The 21853-nt window shown below is 45.7% G+C and overlaps 1 pseudogene; it reads left to right on the forward strand.

The window, feature by feature from the left end:
- Positions 1 to 21853, forward strand: part of LOC139550440 (protein SGT1 homolog) — a 50270-nt pseudogene that overhangs the window by 21488 nt on the left and 6929 nt on the right.

Consider the following 21853-nt stretch of genomic DNA (forward strand, 5'->3'; position numbering starts at 1 on the left):
ATGATGGTCTTTTTTCGATAAAGTCCATCATTTATGTACCTCCTTTTTTGTTTGCGCGTTTAGTCCACAAATCCAAATTCACACGGCGCAGGCACTTAGTTCAGACGACAGTTCCATTACAGTTCGTAGAAACATGTCAAACGATGTATAGAATCAATCTTTAGGATGTTTTTATCATAAATCTTCAATAATGTTTCAACCGGACAATTCCTTTGTCTTTAGAAAGGAAAAGGAACGTAGCTAACTCTCACGGGTGCGCGAGAGACTGAGCTCATGGCATTCTGCCAGACACCTGACTCAATCAGCTCTTATTCTCTCCCCTTTCACAGTAGAAGCCTGAAACAAGGTTCTAAAGACTGTTGACATCTAGTGGAAGCCTTAGGAAGTGCAATCGGACCAAATTTTACACTGTATATTGGATAGGCAAAGACTTGAAAACCTACAAACCTCAGATTTCCCACTTCCTGGTTGGATTTTTTTTCCAGGTTTTTGCCTGCCATATGGGTTCTGTTATACTCACAGACATATTTCAAACAGTTTTAGAAACTTCAGTGTTTTCTCTCCAAATCTACTGATAATATGCATATCTTGTAGGCCTGTTGTAAGGCAGGTCCTCACCAGACATCACCAGTGGGTTTGTGCCTATTGGCACAAACCCACCGTCGCTGAACCAGACAGGACTGGTAAAAAGTGCTCTTTACTGACGAGTCGCGGTTTTGTCTCACCAGGGGTGATTGTCGGATTCGCGTTTATCGTCGAAGGAATGAGCGTTACACCGAGGCCTGTACTCTGGAGCGGGATCAATTTGGAGGTGGAGGGTCCGTCATGGTCTGGGGCGGTGTGTCACAGCATCATCGGACTGAGCTTGTTGTCATTGCAAGCAATCTCAACGCTGTGCGTTACAGGGAAGACATCCTCCTCCCTCATGTGGTACCCTTCCTGCAGGCTCATCCTGACATGACCCTCCAGCATGACAATGCCACCAGCCATACTGCTCGTTCTGTGTGTGATTTCCTGCAAGACAGGAATGTCAGTGTTCTGCCATGGCCAGCGAAGAGCCTGGATCTCAATCCCATTGAGCACGCCATTCCCCCCCAGAAATGTCTGGGAACTTGCAGGTGCCTTGGTGGAAGAGTCGTGTAACATACAGCAAGATCTTGCATATCTGGTGCAGTCCATGAGGAGGAGATGCACTGCAGTACTTAATGCAGCTGGTGGACACACAAGATACTGACTGTTACTTTTGATTTTGACCCTCACTTTGTTCAGGGACACATTATTCCATTTTTGTTAGTCACATGTCTGTGGAACTTGTTCAGTGTATGTTTCAGTTGTTGAATCTTATGTTCATACAAATATTTACACATGTTAAGTTTGCTGAAAATAAACGCAGTTGCCAGTAGGAGGACCTTTCTTTTGTTGAGTTTATACACTGATGTGTGTGTGTATAAGGGGCTCTTGAGGAGAGAGAAGTACAGTTCCAAGCTGTCACGAGTGCTGCCAGACTATTAGCAGCCCTGTATAGTTGCTGAGGAGGAAGCTGTCCCTAGCATGTCTTTATTTCTCATCTTTTGACCTTAAAATTAGTCTGTTTGCGGCGGTGGTGTAGATAACGTTGAATCAATTCGAAGTAGGTGCATAGTGTTGTATCTGTGCTGTAAATTAATGATTTGGGTTTAAATGAGATGGAGATGAGGAGTAATGGATGTTCTGGATCTGAAATGAAAGATTTCAGGGGAGTCATTCGGAGGGGAGTCATTCGCCCAGAGGCTGAGTAGGGCTCGTGTGTGTACACAGCAGTAAAATAGGGGGTTGTTGTGTCGCCTGAGTTCCCGTTACAGTAGAGCAGCGCTCCCTCTGGAACACACAGAGAGGGGCCTGATTCCAATTCCACATCTCGCACCCCTACCTTCTCTCTGCCCTTGCCCACTCTCTCTTTCTGTGGTTGTGAGAACAGTAGGGGAGGTGTTATTAGGGGTAATAAGATGGCTAGGGGCTTTTCCTCCAGGGGCACTCCTATGGGCACATGTGCCTTCATACATACACGCTCACTCACTCCCACAGCTAAGCCATCAGGGGTGCCTGTAAACTCAGGGAGGGTAAACTGTTCCTAGATCTAAGTCTAAATCCCCAATCCAAGAAAGAAAGCCCAACTGATTTCAGACCAGCACTAAACCCCTCAGGGTGAATTTGATGAAACAGTCCCCCCACTATAAAAAGAGGTGTGTGTTTTATAATTGTGTGTATCTCTCTCTCTGTAGTTGTCGGCTGTGGTGAAGCTTCCTTCAGGGGAGGACTTCAGCTTGAACATGAACCTGCTGCACCCCATTGTCCCCCAACACAGCACCTTCAAGGTCCTCTCCACAAAGGTAACACACACACACACGTCAAAACACTCAGCCTATCAGAACTACCATTTGCCTCAAAAAGGGCATAAAATTGCAGCCCTCAAAGTCTTTATAAGGAACCTATAGCGATGTGATTTAACACACAGCAGGTTACCAGAGAATAACCACACTGGAATGTGGTAATTAACCATTAGTAGAGCAGAGAGTCCTCTTTAATACAGACCTGACTGTGTCAACACACACCAGAGAGCTTCCCTGTGAGAATTAACAAGCTCTGAAGTTGTTGGTAATTATGGACATTAATGAGTGGGAAGGACACTTGTTAGTGTACACTAATATGTGTGTATATAGTGTAGACCAGGGGTCTCACATTTTTACATTTGAGTCATTTAGCAGAAACTCTTATCCACAGCAATTTACAGGAGCAAAAGCACATTGACAGATTTTAACCGCTAGACTACCTGCTGCCAAACCCTGTTCCTAGTACCGCCCTGTAGGTTTTTTCTCCAACCATAATCTAGCGCACCCAATTCTAATAATTAGCTGGTTGATAAGCTGAACCAGGTTAGTTACAACTGGGGTTGGAGCGAAAACCTACAGGAGGGAAGCTCTCCAGGAACAGGGTTGGAGAGCCCTGGTGTAGGCTAATGAGGGTGTAGGCTAATGAAGGTGTAGGCATCTCTCCATGGCTCTCTGGTGTTTCTGCTGTATTCTGTTGAACTGACAGAAGCCTTTGGACAATCCTTCTGAATGTCAAAATGGAATATAGATATATTGTATCTATGACAAATGGCACGCTTGAAAAGGTTTCAATGAGTGTATGACTAGCTTGAAACGGATCCAATGAGTTTGTGAGAATTTCATCCTGTGTTTGTGCGTGCGTGTACATGTCTAAAAGGGTTTTGGTGGTTTGGGTGAGAGGGAGGGAGAGAGCCAACCCATCTAGTGTGCTTTGGGAATCTGGATAGGTGTAGGCTGTCGGGGCTCGCTCAGGGCATGAGATGGTGCTCAGTCTGCTAACGAGATAGTGGGACATGCCACACACACGGCACAACGGGGGGGAGGATGACAGAGTGAAGGGGGAGATGATTTGGAGGACAGATAGACATGCAGCCTCATAGCTCAGCAGAGAGGGGAAAAGATGGAGGGACACAGAAAGAAGAAATGGATTAGAAAGTGAGGTAGAGAAGTTATTCCTGAGTTCCTGCCAGCCAATTCCAAAACTAGTTTCCCCCCTAGAGAGAGGATGTAGCACCTCTTTCCTCCCTACAAACACACACACACACACACACACACACACACACACACACACACACACACACACACACACACACACACACACACACACACACACACACACACACACACACACACTCACAGTTCACCATGGCGACAGCAGACCCAGAGGTGCATGTGTGTTGAAGCTCGAGGGGTCCGGGGGGGGAGAAGCGGGGGATGGAGAAGCGGAAAGGGGTGGGGGAGAGAAGAAGCGCGGAGGGGAGAGGGGGGTGAAGAAGCGGAGAGAGGTGGGTGAGGAGAGGGGGTGTGGGAGAGAAAGACATATAGGGGTGGGGGAGAAAAAGACATATAGGGTTGGGGGAGAGAAAGACACAGGGTTGGGGGAGAGAAAGACACAGGGTTGGGGGAGAGGAGCGAAGAGGGTTGGAGAGTGCAGGCCCTGTCCACTCCCACAAAGCCGTGTCTGTTTCCTGGTACTCAGGGCTCCACGGGCTCTCATGGCCGGCCCTAGACACACACTCACACACTGGCAAAACCCACACTGTCACATTACATATTGTATTCATTCACATGCATTGTTTCTTGGGCAAACAGGGACACACACACACACACACAGGAAGACGGAGAAACACAGGGACACACACAGGGAGACACACACACACACACACACACACACACACACACACACACACACACACACACACACACACACACACACACAGGGAGACACACACACACACACACACACACACACACACACACACACACACACACACACACACACACACACACACACACACACACACACACACACACACACACACACACACACACACAGGGACATACACAGGGACACACACAGGAAGACGGAGACACACACACACACACACACACAGGGACACACACAGGGACACACACACACAGGGACACACACACACACACACACAGGGAGACATTCACAAAACCACAGGGACACAGGGAGACAGACACACAGGGACACACACACACACACACAGGGAGACACACACAGACACGCGGACACACACACACACACGGGGACACACAAGGAGACACACAACACAGGGAGACGGAGACACACACACACACACAGGGAGAGAGATACACACACACACAGGGACACACACAGGGAGACGGAGAAACACACAGGGACACACACACACACAGGAAGACGGAGACACACAGGGACACACACAGGGAGACACACACACACACACACACACACACACACACACACACACACACACACACACACACACACACACACACACACACAGGGAGACACACACACACACAGGGACACACACAGGGAGACGGAGACACACACACACACACACACACAGGGAGACACACAGGGACACACACACACAGGGACACACACACACAGGGAGACACACACACACACACACACACACACACACACACACACACACACTGGGAGACACACACACACACTGGGAGACACACACACTGGGAGACACACACACACACTGGGAGACACACATGCACACAGGGACACACACACACACAGGGACACACACACAGGGACACACACACACAGGGAGACACACACACACACACACACACACACACACTGGGAGACACACACACACACTGGGAGACACACACACTGGGAGACACACACACACACTGGGAGACACACATGCACACAGGGACACACACACACACAGGGACACACACACAGGGACACACACACACAGGGACACACGGGGAGACACACACATTCACAAAACCACAGGGACACAGGGAGAGACACACACGCACAGGGAGACACACACACGCACAGGGAGACACACACACGCACAGGGAGACACACGGACACACACACACACACACACACACATGGAGACACAGATGGAGTCACAGGGAGACACACACACACACACACACACACACTGGGAGACACACACACACACACTGGGAGACACACATGCACACAGGGACACACACACACACAGGGACACACACACAGGGACACACACACACAGGGACACACGGGGAGACACACACATTCACAAAACCACAGGGACACAGGGAGAGACACACACGCACAGGGAGACACACACACGCACAGGGAGACACACACACGCACAGGGAGACACACGGACACACACACACACACACACACACATGGAGACACAGATGGAGTCACAGGGAGACACACACACACACACACACACACACACACACACACACACACACACACACACACACACACACACACACACACAGGGACACACACAGGGACACACACAGGGAGACAGAGACATACACAGGGACACACACAGGAAGACGGAGACACACACACACACACACACACAGGGACACACACACACACACACACAGGGACACACACACACACACACACAGGGAGACATTCACAAAACCACAGGGACACAGGGAGACACACACACAGGGACACACACACACACACACAGGGAGACACACACAGACACGCGGACACACACACACACACGGGGACACACAAGGAGACACACAACACAGGGAGACGGAGACACACACACACACACAGGGAGAGAGATACACACACACACAGGGACACACACAGGGAGACGGAGAAACACACAGGGACACACACACACACAGGGACACACACAGGGAGACACACACACACACACACACACACCCAGGGAGACACACACACAGGGACACACACACACACAGGGACACACACAGGGAGACGGAGACACACACACACACACACACACAGGGAGACACACAGGGACACACACACACAGGGACACACACACACAGGGAGACACACACACACACACACACACACACACTGGGAGACACACACACACACTGGGAGACACACACACTGGGAGACACACACACACACTGGGAGACACACATGCACACAGGGACACACACACACACAGGGACACACACACAGGGACACACACACACAGGGACACACGGGGAGACACACACATTCACAAAACCACAGGGACACAGGGAGAGACACACACGCACAGGGAGACACACACACGCACAGGGAGACACACACACGCACAGGGAGACACACGGACACACACACACACACACACACACACATGGAGACACAGATGGAGTCACAGGGAGACACACACACACACACACACAGGGACACACACACACACACAGGGACACACACACACACACACAGGGAGACACACACACAGGGACACACAAACAAGGAGACACACACACACACGGACACACACAGGGAGACGGAGACACACACAGGGAAACACACACAGGTAGACGGAGACACACACACACACACACAGGGAGAGAGACACACACACACAGGGACACACACACGGGGACACACACACACGCACACGGGGACACACACACAGGGAGACGGAGACACACACAGGGAGACGGAGACACGCACACACACACAGGGAGACGGAGACACACACACACAGGGAGAGACACACACAGGGACACACACAGGGAGACACACACACACACACAGGGAGACACACACACACACACAGGGAGACGGCGACACACACACACACGGGGACACACACAAGGACATACACAGGGACACACACACAGGGACACACAAACACGGGGACACGCACACACACACATGGGGACAGACATATACACACACACACGGGGACACACACACACAACACAGGGAGACATACAGGGAGACACACACACACACACAGGGAGACACACACACACACACACAGGGAGACACACACACACACAGGGACACACACAGGGAGACGGAGACACACATACAGGGACACACACACACAGGGAGACACACACACACACACACACACACTGGGAGACACACACACACACACACACACACACACACACACTGGGAGACACACACACACACACACACACACACACACACACACACACTGGGAGACACACACACACACACACACACACTGGGAGACACACACACACACACACACACACACTGGGAGACACACACACTGGGAGACACACACACACACACACACACACACACACACACACACACACACACACACACACACACACTGGGAGACACACACACACACACACACACTGGGAGACACACACACTGGGAGACACACACACAGGGACACAGGGAGAGACACACACGCACAGGGAGAGACACACACAGGGACACAGGGAGAGACACACACGCACAGGGAGAGACACACATGCACAGGGAGAGACACACACGCACAGGGAGAGACACACACGCACAAGGAGACACACACGCACAGGGAGACACACACGCACAGGGAGACACACACACGCACAGGGAGACACACACAGGGAGACACACAAACACGCACAGGGAGACACACGGACACACACACACAGGGAGACACAGATGGAGTCACAGGGAGACACACACACACACAGGGACACACACACACAGGGAGACACACACACAGGGACACACAAACAAGGAGACACACACACACACGGACACACACAGGGAGACGGAGACACACACAGGGAAACACACACAGGTAGACGGAGACACACACACACACACACACACCACACACACAGGGAGAGAGACACACACACACAGGGACACACACACGGGGACACACACACAGGTAGACGGAGACACACACACACACACACAGGGAGACGGAGACACACACACACACACAGGGAGACGGAGACACACACACACACAGGGAGAGACAGAGGGAGAGACACACACAGGGACACACACAGGGAGACACACACACACACACACACAGGGAGACACACACACACACACACACAGGGAGACGGCGACACACACACACAGGGACACACACACAGGGACACACAAACACGGGGACACGCACACACACACATGGGGACACACATATACACACTCACACACGGGGACACACACACACACAACACAGGGAGACACACAGGGAGACACACACAACACCGGGAGAGACACACACACACACACACAGGGACACACACACACACACAGGGACACACAAACAAGGAGACACACACACACACGGGGACACACACACACACACATGGAGACGGAGACACACACAGGGAAACACACACAGGTAGACGGAGACACACACACACACACACACACACACACACACACACACAGGGAGACGGAGACACACAGGGAGACGGAGACACACACACACACACAGGGAGAGACAGAGGGAGAGACACACACAGGGACACACACAGGGAGACACACACACACACACACACACACACACACACACACACACACACACACACACACAGGGAGGCAGACACACACAGGGGGACACACACACAGGGAGACACACAGGGAGACGGAGACACACACACACACAGGGAGACGGAGACACACAGGGAGACGGAGACACACACACACACAGGGAGAGACAGAGGGAGAGAGACACACAGGGACACACACAGGGAGACACACACACACAGGGAGACAGAGACACACAGGGGGACACACACACAGGGCGACAGATACACAGGGGGGGACACACACAGGGCGACAGATACACACACACACACACAGGGACACACACAGGGACGGAGACACACACAGGGACACACACACACACACAGACACACACACACACACACACACACAGGGAGACGGCGACACACACACACGGGGACACACACAAAGACATACACAGGGACACACACACGGACACACACACACACACGGGGACACACAAACACGGGGACACGCACACACACACATGGGGACACACATATACACACTCACACACGGGGATACTCACACACAACACAGGGAGACACACAGGGGGAGACACACAACACAGGGAGACACACACACACACACACAACACAGGGACACAGGGAGGAACACACACACAGGGAGAGACACACACACACAGGGACACACACAGAGACACACACACACACACAGGGACACACACACAGGGAGGAACAAACACACAGGGAGACACACACACACACAGGGACACACACACACAGGGAGAGACACACACACACAGGGAGTTTGTGTCTCACATCTGTCAGTTCTGACCTCCCTCATCGGCTATGACAGACATTCTAACGCGCGGGGTTGTCACGACAGCATGGAGCCAGTTACACACCAGAGTGTTTGATCAGAACGGAAGGGTAAACACACACACTCCAAACTCATCTTGTCTCTGTGAATAGATAACATACAATCTCCCTCCCTGTAATTTCCATGCCTGTCAGCCTCCCTAACCAGACTGTATTTTTATTTGATAAGTTGCTTTTTAAATTCTTCTCTGCTGTAATCTGAAGTAGGGGCTGCCATGCGACCCGAATGCAGTTAATAAACCCTAAAGGAAAACCCCTGCAGTATAGCCAGTGGTTACCAACCTTTTCTGGTTACTGTACCACCAACTGAATTTTGCTGTGCCTGGATACCACAGAAGTACCCCCCTTGTGCATTTTACCAGTAGGTATATGGTCTCATGAGTCTTCTCAAGTACCCCCTGTGGATAGGCCAAGTACACCCAGGGGTCCTAGTAGCCCTGGTTGGGAATCACTGGTATAGCTTATAAAATAATGTGTGCCTCTTTGAGCTGTTATTTTGACTCTTCAGACAGTCACAAATTTCATAGGCCTATGCACAATTCAATACATGGGCATCTCTGTCAGACATGAATGCTGTTAACAATTCAGAGAGGCATGAGGGAAAATTTCCCTATCTTCACATGTCCTAGACCCTAGGCTATTTTTATTTCCAGTTCCAATCCCACTGAAACCCCAAATTCTGAGTCGTGTCTCAACTAAAAATTACTAACTTTGTTCTGTAATCTATAGGTTGCATAATCAAAGCACGTCGCTCGCTTATGTGAAAGGGAAAGGGGGATACGTAGTCAGTTGTACAACTGAATACCTTCAACTGAAATGTGTCTTACGCATTTAACCCATCCCCTAAATTACCGCTCTAATATTTCCCCCTTCTGTGCTGTCTTGTACTTGTTGCCCATATGAGAGCTTCAGTAGGTGTGAGCAACAAACGGTATGAGAGTAGGTATGGCTATTTTTAAAACAGTTGGTCCCCGTTAAGATACCTTGAACTATTTCCGCTCTTCATCTCCCCTATCCTCCTTTATTCATGAGCTGATCTGATATCTGTATAAATATTGGAGATATTCTGTAATTCATTTGAAGGTTATCAAGCAAGCTTAGCAACTTTGGGCAGTTGACGTTTGTTTGACTGCCATTACAAAGTTTCTATGATTCAACAATGTCATTGTCAATCAAAGATAGTAACTATATCATATCTAAATATCTGTTTAATTTTCCCTGAAATCTTTAAATAGTGTCGCAGCCAAGGTGGCGGTGCGCCCCTCTTATTTTGCGAGAACCAAATAATATCATACCTTGGTTCCATACATATTTGCCCATGGAAGAAGTGGTCAGAAAGTGACTTTTTTAACCTGAATGCGAAAACATTTTTGTTGGCTACCCAAACTCCTTGCTCCGGCCAAACACTATGCCACGGATGTTAGTTTATTCTCTGCAATGAGTCGTCTGGATCTGAGCACCTCCCCGACTATTTTTAGAATGCAAACACATTCTAACCATTGTGATTCGTCCCAGAAACCAATGTGTTGGGCCAGAGCCCGAACGAAAACACGTGGGTAAAGCGCCATTTTGACAATGTGTCATTGCCTTTGATACTCTGATTAGTTAGAGATGATCCAATCACTGATGACTTTGTTTTGTACAACACCCCTCATTTTGATGTCACCACAAACTACTTCAATAATGGCAGTCTCAGACTGAAGTATGTAGCAAACAGAGTAGCGGAAGAATTTGCTGGAGTCATCAGGCAAAAAAACCTTTAGGAGATGGAGGTGCTCAAAGTTGACCCATTTTGCATACTATACCATGAGACATCCAGGTCTTCAATGGAAAAGATAAACGGTTGAGTTAATTGTCATTTAAAAGCTTACAAACAGGGTTGTCAAAGTCATTTATTAAAGAAAAAAACATCTTCATATTAGCATGTAGCTAAGACCCTACTTTATAACATCTGAGGTTTTTGTGTTGTAGCTAAGACCCTACTTTATAACATCTGAGGTTTTTGTGTTGTAGCTAAGACCCTACTTTATAACATCTGAGGTTTTTGTGTTGTGCCCGCCATTGGTTAAGACAAAACATGCTCATGAATACAGGGTGGGTGTCATTTCAATCATAGGTCCATTCTATGAATTCTATTTCTCTTCAGACCATCTCTTCAGACCACTGCACTTTAGCTGGTACACCATTGACATTTAAATGTATTTAAATTTTAACTTCTAATTACTTCCACAAATATGGCCGCCAGTCCACCCACTGTCGAATATCAATTTAAAGACTTTAATGAGAAAATCATTTAAAAAAATGTGTGAACCTCTGACCATCTTTGCTGTACCATTTGAAATGTCATACATGACACCCACCCTGTATGCAAGAGCATGTTGTGTATCAACCGATGGCAGGCACAACAACAACAACTCAATGTAAAAGTTACAACATAGTTTACACGCTTTTTTGATAATTCATGTTTAAGGTTAAAAAAAATACATTTATTTAACTTTTTTTATCAAATTATAAAATAATTTGAAAACCCTGTTTGTAGGCTTTTAAATTATATCAACCTCAACCATTTATCTTTTCCAGTGATGAAGACATTCATGTTTTATGATTAGTGCTGAGCGATTAACTGAAATCTTGGTTATTTTGTTTTTTTTTAAACAACTAATTGACTGAAATCGGTTAAATTATTTGAATTCCATTAGTTTTTTTCTGAGCTGAATGTGCACATTGCACAGGTTTTCTTAAGATAAATCAAATCAAGCCCAAACTGTGCTATGTAGTAGGCAGTTGTAGTTTCCAACAAGCCAATATTATACATAGTGTAGGGCAGAAAAAGTGGTAACTAACGACAATTACCATAATCCATTACACCTGCTACATTAGGTTAGTGTGTGGCAGACACAGAGGGAGAGAAGAGAGAAATGCACAATCGAGAGGGATAGAGAGCAGTTGCTTCGAGGCATCTCTACCTGAAGAGACATGCTCTAAGTGATTGATAGTTGGTATTCAGCAGTCATAAAAGTAGGGCTGGGAATTGGCAGGGACCATCACGATACGATATTATCACGATTCTTATTGCCGATACGATATGTATTGCGATTCTCACGATTCAAAAAATATTGCGATACGATACTGATTTTTATTGCGATTCGACGTTCCAAACAGATTGCTTACCATATGTCGGCTGCAGAGGGATGAGAGAGCCATGAGGAAAATGAGTTTTGATCAGTCATGGCAGTAAAAGTGCTGAAAACAAATTGTATTCCTTTTTTTTTTTTAAATGGTGAACAATCTATGGAGGATAAATACTGTCGTTTTGGTGTAGGTACAGCCAACTAGCGCAAAAATAATATTGAGATTTTGTTTTTAAAGCGATACAGTATGTAACTATCGATTTTGTTTTTCACCCATCACTACATAAAAGTATGCCTTATTTCATTTGAAAAACTATTAAATAGTGACTTTGTCAGACAGCATAGGCAGCAGCTCTATAGAGATGATGACTTGGATATAAATAATAGTTATCAAGTTGAACAAGTGTAATATACACAACAACTTAAATATTTAATTAAAGTCATTAATAAATTATGGTTAATAAGTGATAAGCAGCAATGGGCAGTCACTACCATATGACTTTTATTAATAGTAAGAAATTATGCTGTAACAGAATAAAACTAACAACATGCCACTGACTGAGCAAAGCCAGAGTTTCTATGTACAGTTGAAGTCGGGAGTTTACATACACTTAGGTTGAAGTCATTAGGTCATTTTTCAACCACTCCACAAATGTCTTGTTAACAAACTATAGTTTTGGCAAGTTGGTTAGGACATCTACTTTGTGCATAACACAAATAGTTTTTCCAAAAATTGTTTACGGACAGATTATTTCACTTATAATTAAATTCCAGTGAGTCAGAAGTTTACATACACTAAGTTGACTGTGCCTTTAAACAGCTTGGAAAAGTCCAGAAAATTATGTCATGGCTTTGGACGCTTCTGAAAGGCTAATTGACATAATGTGAGTCAAGTGGAGGTGTACCTGTGAGTGTATTTCAAGGCCTACCTTCAAACTCAGTGCCTCTTTGCTTGACATCATGGGAAAATCAAAAGAAATCGGCCAAGACCTCAGAAAAACAATTGTAGACCTCCACAAGTCTGGTTCATCCTTGGGAGCAATTTCCAAACACCTGAAGGTACCACATTCATCTGTACAAACAATAGTACGCAAGTATAAACACCATGGAACTACGCAGCCATCATACCGCTCAGGAAGGAGATGCGTTCTGTCTCCTAGAGATGAACATACTTTGGTGCGAAAAGTGCAAATCAATCCCAGAACAACAGCAAAGGACCCAGAAGATGCTGGTGGAAACTATTACAAAAGTATCTATATCCTTAGTAAAACGAGTCCTATATCGACATAACCTGAAAGGCCGCTCAGCAAGGAAGAAGCCACTGCTCCAAAACCGGCATAAAAAAGCCAGACTACGGTTTGCAACTGCACATGGGGACAAAGATCGTACTTTTTGGAGAAATGTCCTCTGGTCTGATGAAACAAAAATAGAACTGTTTGACCATAGTGACCATCGTTATGTTTGGAGGAAACGGGGGGAGGCTTGCAAGCCGAAGAACACCATCCCAACCGTGAAGCACGGGGGTGGCAGCATCATGTTGTGGGGGTGCTTTGCTGCAGGAGGGACTGGTGCACTTCACAAAATAGATGGCATCATGAGGACCGAAAATTATGTGGATATATATTGAAGCAGCATCTCAAGACATCAGTCAGGAAGTTAAAGCTTGTTGACAAATGGGTCTTCCAAATGGACAATGACCCCAAGCATACTTCCAAAGTTGTGGCAAAATGGCTTAAGGACAACAAAGTCAAGGTATTGGAGTGGCCATCACAAAGCCCTGACCTCAATCCTATAGAACATTTGTGGACAGAACTGAAAAAGCGTGTGCGAGCAAGGAGGCCTACAAACCTGACTCAGTTACACCAGCTCTGTCAGGAGGAATGGGCCAAAATTCACCCAACTTATTGTGGGAAGCTTGTGGACGGCTACCTGAAACGTTTGACCCAAGTTAAACAATTTAAAGGCAATTACACCAAATTCTAATTGACTGTATGTAAACTTCTGACCCACTGGGAATGTGATGAAAGAAATAAAAGCTGAACAAAATCATTCTCTCTACTATTATTCTGACATTTCACATTCTTAAAATAAAGTGGTGATTCTAACTGACCTAAGACAGGGAATTTTTACCAGGATTAAATGTCAGGAATTGTGAAACTGAGTTTAAATGTATATGGCTAAGGTGACTCAACACTATACACGTAAGCGACTGAAATGACTGCAACACTCAACAAAGAGCTGCAGTTAGTTTCAGTGGGTGGCAAGGAATAAATTGGCCCTAAATATTTATAAAACTAAAAGCATTGTATTTGGAACAAAACACTCACTAAACCCTAAACCTCAACTAAATCCTATAATAAAGCATGTGGAAATTGAGCAAGTTGAGATGACTTAACTGCTTGGATTAACACTAGATTGTAAACTGTCATGGTCAAACATATTGATGCAGTAGTAGCTAAGATGGGGAGAAGTCTATAATTAAGCGATGCTCTGCCTTAACAACACTATCAACAAGGCAGGTCCTACAGGCTCTAGTTTTGTCGCGCCTTGACAACTGTTCAGTCGTGTGGTCAGGTGCAACATAAAAGGACTTAGGAAAATTGCAATTGGCCTAGAACAGGGCAGCACGGCTGGCCCTTGGATTTGCACAGAGCTATTATTAATAATATGCATGTCAATCTCTCCTGGCTGAAAGTGGAGGAGAGATTGACTTCATCACTACTTTTATTTATGAGAGGTATTGACATGTTGAAGGCACCGAGCTGTCTGTCTAAACTACTGGCACACAGCTCGGACACCCATGCATACCCCACAAGAGGTCTCTTTACAGTCCCCAAGTCCAGAACATACTATGGGAGGCACACAGTACTACATAGAGCCATGACCACATGGAACTCTATTCCACATCAAGTAACTGATGTAAGCAGTAAAATTTGATTTAAAAAAACACCTTATGGAACAGCGGGGACTTTGAAGCAACACAAACATTTGGCACAGACACATACACATACACACACACAATAACATACACACTATACATACACATGGATTTAGTAATGTAGATATGTGGTAGTGGTGGAGTAGGGGCCTGAGGGCACACAGTGTGTTGTGAATGTATTGTAATGTTTTAAAGTTCTATTAACTGCCTTAATTTTGCTGGACCCCAGGAAGAGTAGCAGCAGCTAATGGGGATCCATAATAAATACAAATACCCACATAATGCATAGTGCATTAAATGTTTTAAAAAATGATCAAAACCGTTATTGTATTTTTATTATTTTATAATCGAACCGACAAAAAGCACTAATCGCTCAGCACTACTCATGGTATGGTGGGGTATGCAAATAGGTCAACTTTGAGCAGCTTTATCTCTTAAATGTTTTGGCGCTCAGGTCCAAAAAGTCACTTTCTGAGCACTTGTACAATGAGCAAATATGTATGGAATGTTTCGTTCAAATCAAAATGGGTGCTGTCAAAAAGTGATTGAAATCAAATGGATTCACCTGTGTGTATATGCAAGCATATGTGTACTTGTGTTAGACATACTGTCTGGGGGTTGTGTGTTTGTCTGCGAGTGGAAGACTGTGTGCGTATGGCAAGGCGGAATGTGACTGGGGCAAGAGCACGTGGGACTAGTACATGGGACACAGGGACTCAACTCTGACAGGCAGGGGGTACGAGTTGTGCTTGTGCGTGTTGCTCAGTATGGCCCCTGGGAGCAGTGACTGTGCTGTCACATCCCTTTAAGAAGCAGCGCCTAGCCCGTCACACACGCACGCGCACAAATAGGCACACGCTGCCTCCACAAAGGCTCTCGCTGCCTTGTCTCTCTTTCTCAGTCTCCCAGCCCATTCCCATGCACTGTCCGCTAAGGTTGACTAGGTCTGTGTTTGCAGAAAGATCTTGGTGGAAGTAGCAAATGGGTTGTTCCATATCATTTCAGCAAGCCATGACACCCACCATTTCAGATCGTTCTGAGATAATTTCTGTAGTTTGAAACTGATCATATTAGCATTCCTGCAACATTATTTTGTTGAAATATAATTGTATTTCTAATAAATTAAGCTAATTGATTCCACCCAAATTGGCCATTTTAATTTGTAGGATTCATACAGGCGGCAGGTAGCTTAGTGGTTAGAGCTTTGGGCCAGTAATCGTAAGGTTGCTAGATCGAATCCCCACTGTTCTTAGGCCGTCATTGTAAATAAGAATTTGTTCTTAACTGACTTGCCTAGTTAAATAAAGGTTAAATAAAAAATATAATAATCAATAAATATGGTACCTAACATCCCATTTGGACCAAACTTTTTTTTCGAACAATGAGTGAGACATGAAGATTCTAAATAACAAATGGACAAAAGCCATCCACTGACCCCCCCCCCCCCCCCCCACGCCAATCCCACCCCAACAACGAGTATACAGTATCAGTGCTCTGTCTGACAAGTAGAATGGAGTATTGTTTCTTCATTCTATGTCATGTAATCTGTTATTATGTTTATAGTTTTTTTCAGAGAAATTGGTTATTGAAGTTAGATTTGTCCCATCCTACATCCTGATATTACCAGGTTCTGACCACCAGATGATGCTATTCCGATTGTATTTTTTATTTACTTCTTTTTTTTAAATACCCCCCCACCCCATCAATGTTAAAGGGATAGTTCACCCAAATTACAAAATTGGACAAGGTATGACAGCAACCCCTGATTTTGGTATTGTTTACCTTGCCACTGTTTCAAATGCTATCTTTTCAGCATTTGTGGCATAAATCCAATGTGTGGCACAAGTCAACGGTACCTATATTAGCATTTCTACGCTTCATATGCAAACCATCATTGAGTTATACAATACATTTTTTTATACCTTGTGATTCAGACATGAAGCATGAAAATGCTAATATAGGTACCATTAACTTGCATTGAATTTGTGCTACAAATGCTAAAATGTTAGCATTTGAAACAGTGGAAAACAAAATCAAAGCATGGATTGTTGTCATACCTTGTCCATAAGACTGCTTATAGGGTAAGGAAACCAATATGTAATTTGGTTGAACTATCCCTCTGGTGCTTGTTGGATGTGGCAGGGCTTGCAAAACTATCATGGATTACAGAGGCCTACCAGACGACCTACATACCTTCTATGCAAGCTTCGAGGCTAGCAACACTGAACAATGTATGAGAGCACCAGCTGTTTGTGATGATTGTGTGATCACGCTCTCCGTATCCTATGTGAGTAAGACCTTTTAAACAGGTTAATGTTCACAAGGCCGCATTGCCAGATGGATTACCAGGATGTGTACTCAGAGCATGCGATGACCAGCTGGAAAATGTCTTAACTGACATTTTCAACCTCTCCCTGACCCAGTCTGTAATACCTACAGTTGAAGTCGGAAGTTTATGTACACCTTAGCCAAATGCATTTAAATGTTTTCCACAATTCCTGACATCTAATCCTAGTAAAAATTCCCTGTCTTAGGTCAGTTAGGATCACCACTTTATTTTAAGAATGTAAAAAGTCAGAATAATATAAGGGAGAATTATTTATTTCAGCTTTTATTTCTTTCATCACATTCCCAGTGGGTCAGAAGTTTACATACACTCAATTAGAATTTGGTAGCATCGCCTTTAAATTGTTTTACTTGGGTCAAACATTTCAGGTAGCCTTCCACAAGCTTCCCACAATAAATTGGTTGAATTTTGGCCCATTCCTCCTGACAGAGCTGGTGTAACTGAGTCAGGTTTGTAGGCCTCTTTGCTCGTACACACTTTTTAAGTTCTGCACACAAATGTTCTATAGGATTGAGGTCAGGGCTTTGTGATGGCCACTCCAATACCTTGACTTTGTTGTCCTTAAGCCATTTTGCCACAACTTTGGAAGTATGCTTGGGGTCATTGTCCATTTGGAAGACCCATTTGTGACCAAGCTTTAACTTCCTGACTGATGTCTTGAGATGTTGCTTCAATATATATCCACATAATTTCCGGTCCTCATGATGCCATCTATTTTGTGAAGTGCACCAGTCCCTCCTGCAGCAAAGCACCCCCACAACACGATGCTGCCACCCCCGTGCTTCGCGGTTGGGATGGTGTTCTTCGGCTTGCAAGCCTCCCCGTTTCCTCCAAACATAGTGATGGTCATTATGGCCAAACAGTTCTATTTTTGTTTCAACAGACCAGAGGACATTTCTCCAAAAAGTATGATCTTTGTCCCCATGTGCAGTTGCAAACCGTAGTCTGGCTTTTTTATGGCGGTTTTGGAGCAGTGGCTTCTTCCTTGCTGAGCGGCCTTTCAGGTTATGTCGATATAGGACTCATTTTACTATGGATATAGATCATTTTGTAATTGTTTCCTCCAGCATCTTCTGGGTCCTTTGCTGTTGTTCTGGGATTGATCTGCACTTTTCGCACCAAAGTACGGTCATCTCTAGGAGACAGAACGTGTCTCCTTCCTGAGCGGTATGATGGCTGCGTAGTTCCATGGTGCTTATACTTGCGTACTATTGTTTGTACAGATGAACGTGGTACCGTCAGGCTTTTGGAAATTGCTCCCAAGGATGAACCAGACTTGTGGAGGTCTACAATTGTTTTTCTGAGGTCTTGGCTGATTTCTTTTGATTTTCCCATGATGTCAAGCAAAGAGGCACTGAGTTTGAAGGTAGGCCTTGAAATACACTCACAGGTACACCTCCACTTGACTCACATTATGTCAATTAGACTATCAGAAGCGTCCAAAGCCATGACATAATTTTCTGGAATTTTCCAAGCTGTTTAAAGGCACAGTCAACTTAGTGTATGTAAACTTCTGACCCACTGGAATTGTGATACAGTGAATTAATCTGTCTGTAAACAATTTTTGGAAAAATTATTTGTGTCATGCACAATGTAGATGTCCTAACCAACTTGCCAAAACTATAGTGTGTTAACAAGAAATTTGTGGAGTGGTTGAAAAACGAGTTTTAATGACTCCAACCTAAGTATATGTAAAATTCTGACTTCAACTGTACATGTTTCAAGCAGACCACCATAGTCCCTGTGCCCAAGAACGTCAAGGTTACCTGTCTAAATGACCATCTAGCACTGTCATCTGTAGCCAGGAAATGCTTTGAAAGGCTGGTTATGGCTCACATCAAGACCATCGTCCCAGACACCTTAGACCCACTCCAATTCGCATTCCACTTAACATTGCTCTTTCCCACCTGGACAAAAGGAACACCTATGTGAGAATGCTGTTCATTGACTACAGCTCAGCATTCAACACCTTTGTGCCCTCCAAGCTCATCACTAAACTAAAGACCCTGGGATTAAACATCTCCCTTTGCAACTGCACTTCCTGATGGGCCACCCCAGGTGGTGAGGGTAGGAAACAACACATCCGCCACGCTGACCCTCAACACGGGGGTTCCCCTCAGGTGCATGCTTAATCCCCTCCTGTACTCCCTGTTAACGCTCGATTGAGTGGCCGCACATGACTCCAACTGCATCATTGTTTGCAGACAACACGAAGGTGGTAGGCTTGATCACGGACGACGATGAGACCACCTACAGGGAGGTGGTCAGATACCTGGCAGTGTGGTGCTAGGACAACAATCTCCCTCAACGTCAGCAAGACAAAGGAGCTGATCGAGGACTACAGGAAACGGAGGGCCAAGCATGCCCCCATCCACATCGACAGGGCTTTTGGGGAACCGGTTGAGAGCTTCAATTTCCACGGTGTCCACATCATTATGAAACTCATGGTCCACACACATCAACACTGTCGTGAAGAGGGCACGACAACGCCTCTTCCCCCTCAGGAGGCTGGAATGATTCAGCATGGTTCCTCAAATCCTCAAAGTTCTACAGCTGCACCATTGTATGGCAACTATTTGGCATCCGACCGCAATGTGCCACACAGAGTAATGTTATTGGCCCAGTACATCACTGGGTGCGAGCTCCCTTGCATCCAGAACCTCTATACCAGGTGGTGTCCGAGGAAGGCTGTGAAAATGATTAAAGACTGTTCTCCCTGCCACCGCACGGCAAGCGGTACTGATGCACCAAGTCTGGAACCAACAGAACAGTGAACAGTTTCTACCCCCAAGCTATAAGACAGCTTAGTAGTTAGTCATAGTTAACCAATAACTACCCGGAAGATCTGCGTTGATCCTTTTTGCACTAATCTCTTTTCACTCATCACATACGCTGCCATTACTGTTAATTATCTATCTGGTTGCCTATTCACTTTATCCCTACCTATATGTACATATCTACCTCAATCGACTCGGTACTGGTACCCTGTGTATATAGCCATGTTATCGTTACTCATTATGTATTATTTTTATATTTATTAGTGTTATTTGTATCTATTTTTCGTCCCTTTTTTTACTACACTGAACAAAAATATAAACGCAACATGCAACAATTTTAAATATTTTACTGAGTTACAGTTCATATAAGAAAATCAGTCAATTGAAATGAATTCATTGGGCCCTAATCTATTGATTTCACGTGACTGGGAATACAGATACGTATCTGTTGGTCATAGAAACCTTTAATAAAAAGTTTGGGCGTGGATCAGAAAACCAGTCCTTATCTGGTGTGACCACTCGACCATTTGCGACATATCTCCTTTGCGTAGTTGATCAGGCTGTTGATTGTGGCCTGTGGCATGTTGTCCCACTCTTCTTCAATGGCTGTGCAAAGTTGCTGGATATTGGCGGTAACTGGAACATCCTGTCGTGAGCACCCCAAACATGCTCAAGGGTGACATGTCTGAGTATGCAGGCCATGGAAGAACTGGGACATTTTCAGCTTCCAGGAATTGTGTACAGATCCTTGCAACATGGAGCTGTGCATTATCATGCTGAAACATGAGGTGATGACATCGGATGAATGGCACGACAATGAGCCTCAGGGTCTTGTCACGGTATTCAAATTGTGCATTACAATTGCCATAGATAAAATGCAATTGTGTTGTATGTAGCTTATGCCTGCCCACTCTGTTCACAACGTTGACATCTGCAAACCGCTCGCTGATAGGACA

Source organism: Salvelinus alpinus, chromosome 23 (assembly GCF_045679555.1).
Source record: "Salvelinus alpinus chromosome 23, SLU_Salpinus.1, whole genome shotgun sequence".
NCBI classification, from domain to species: Eukaryota; Metazoa; Chordata; class Actinopteri; order Salmoniformes; family Salmonidae; genus Salvelinus; species Salvelinus alpinus.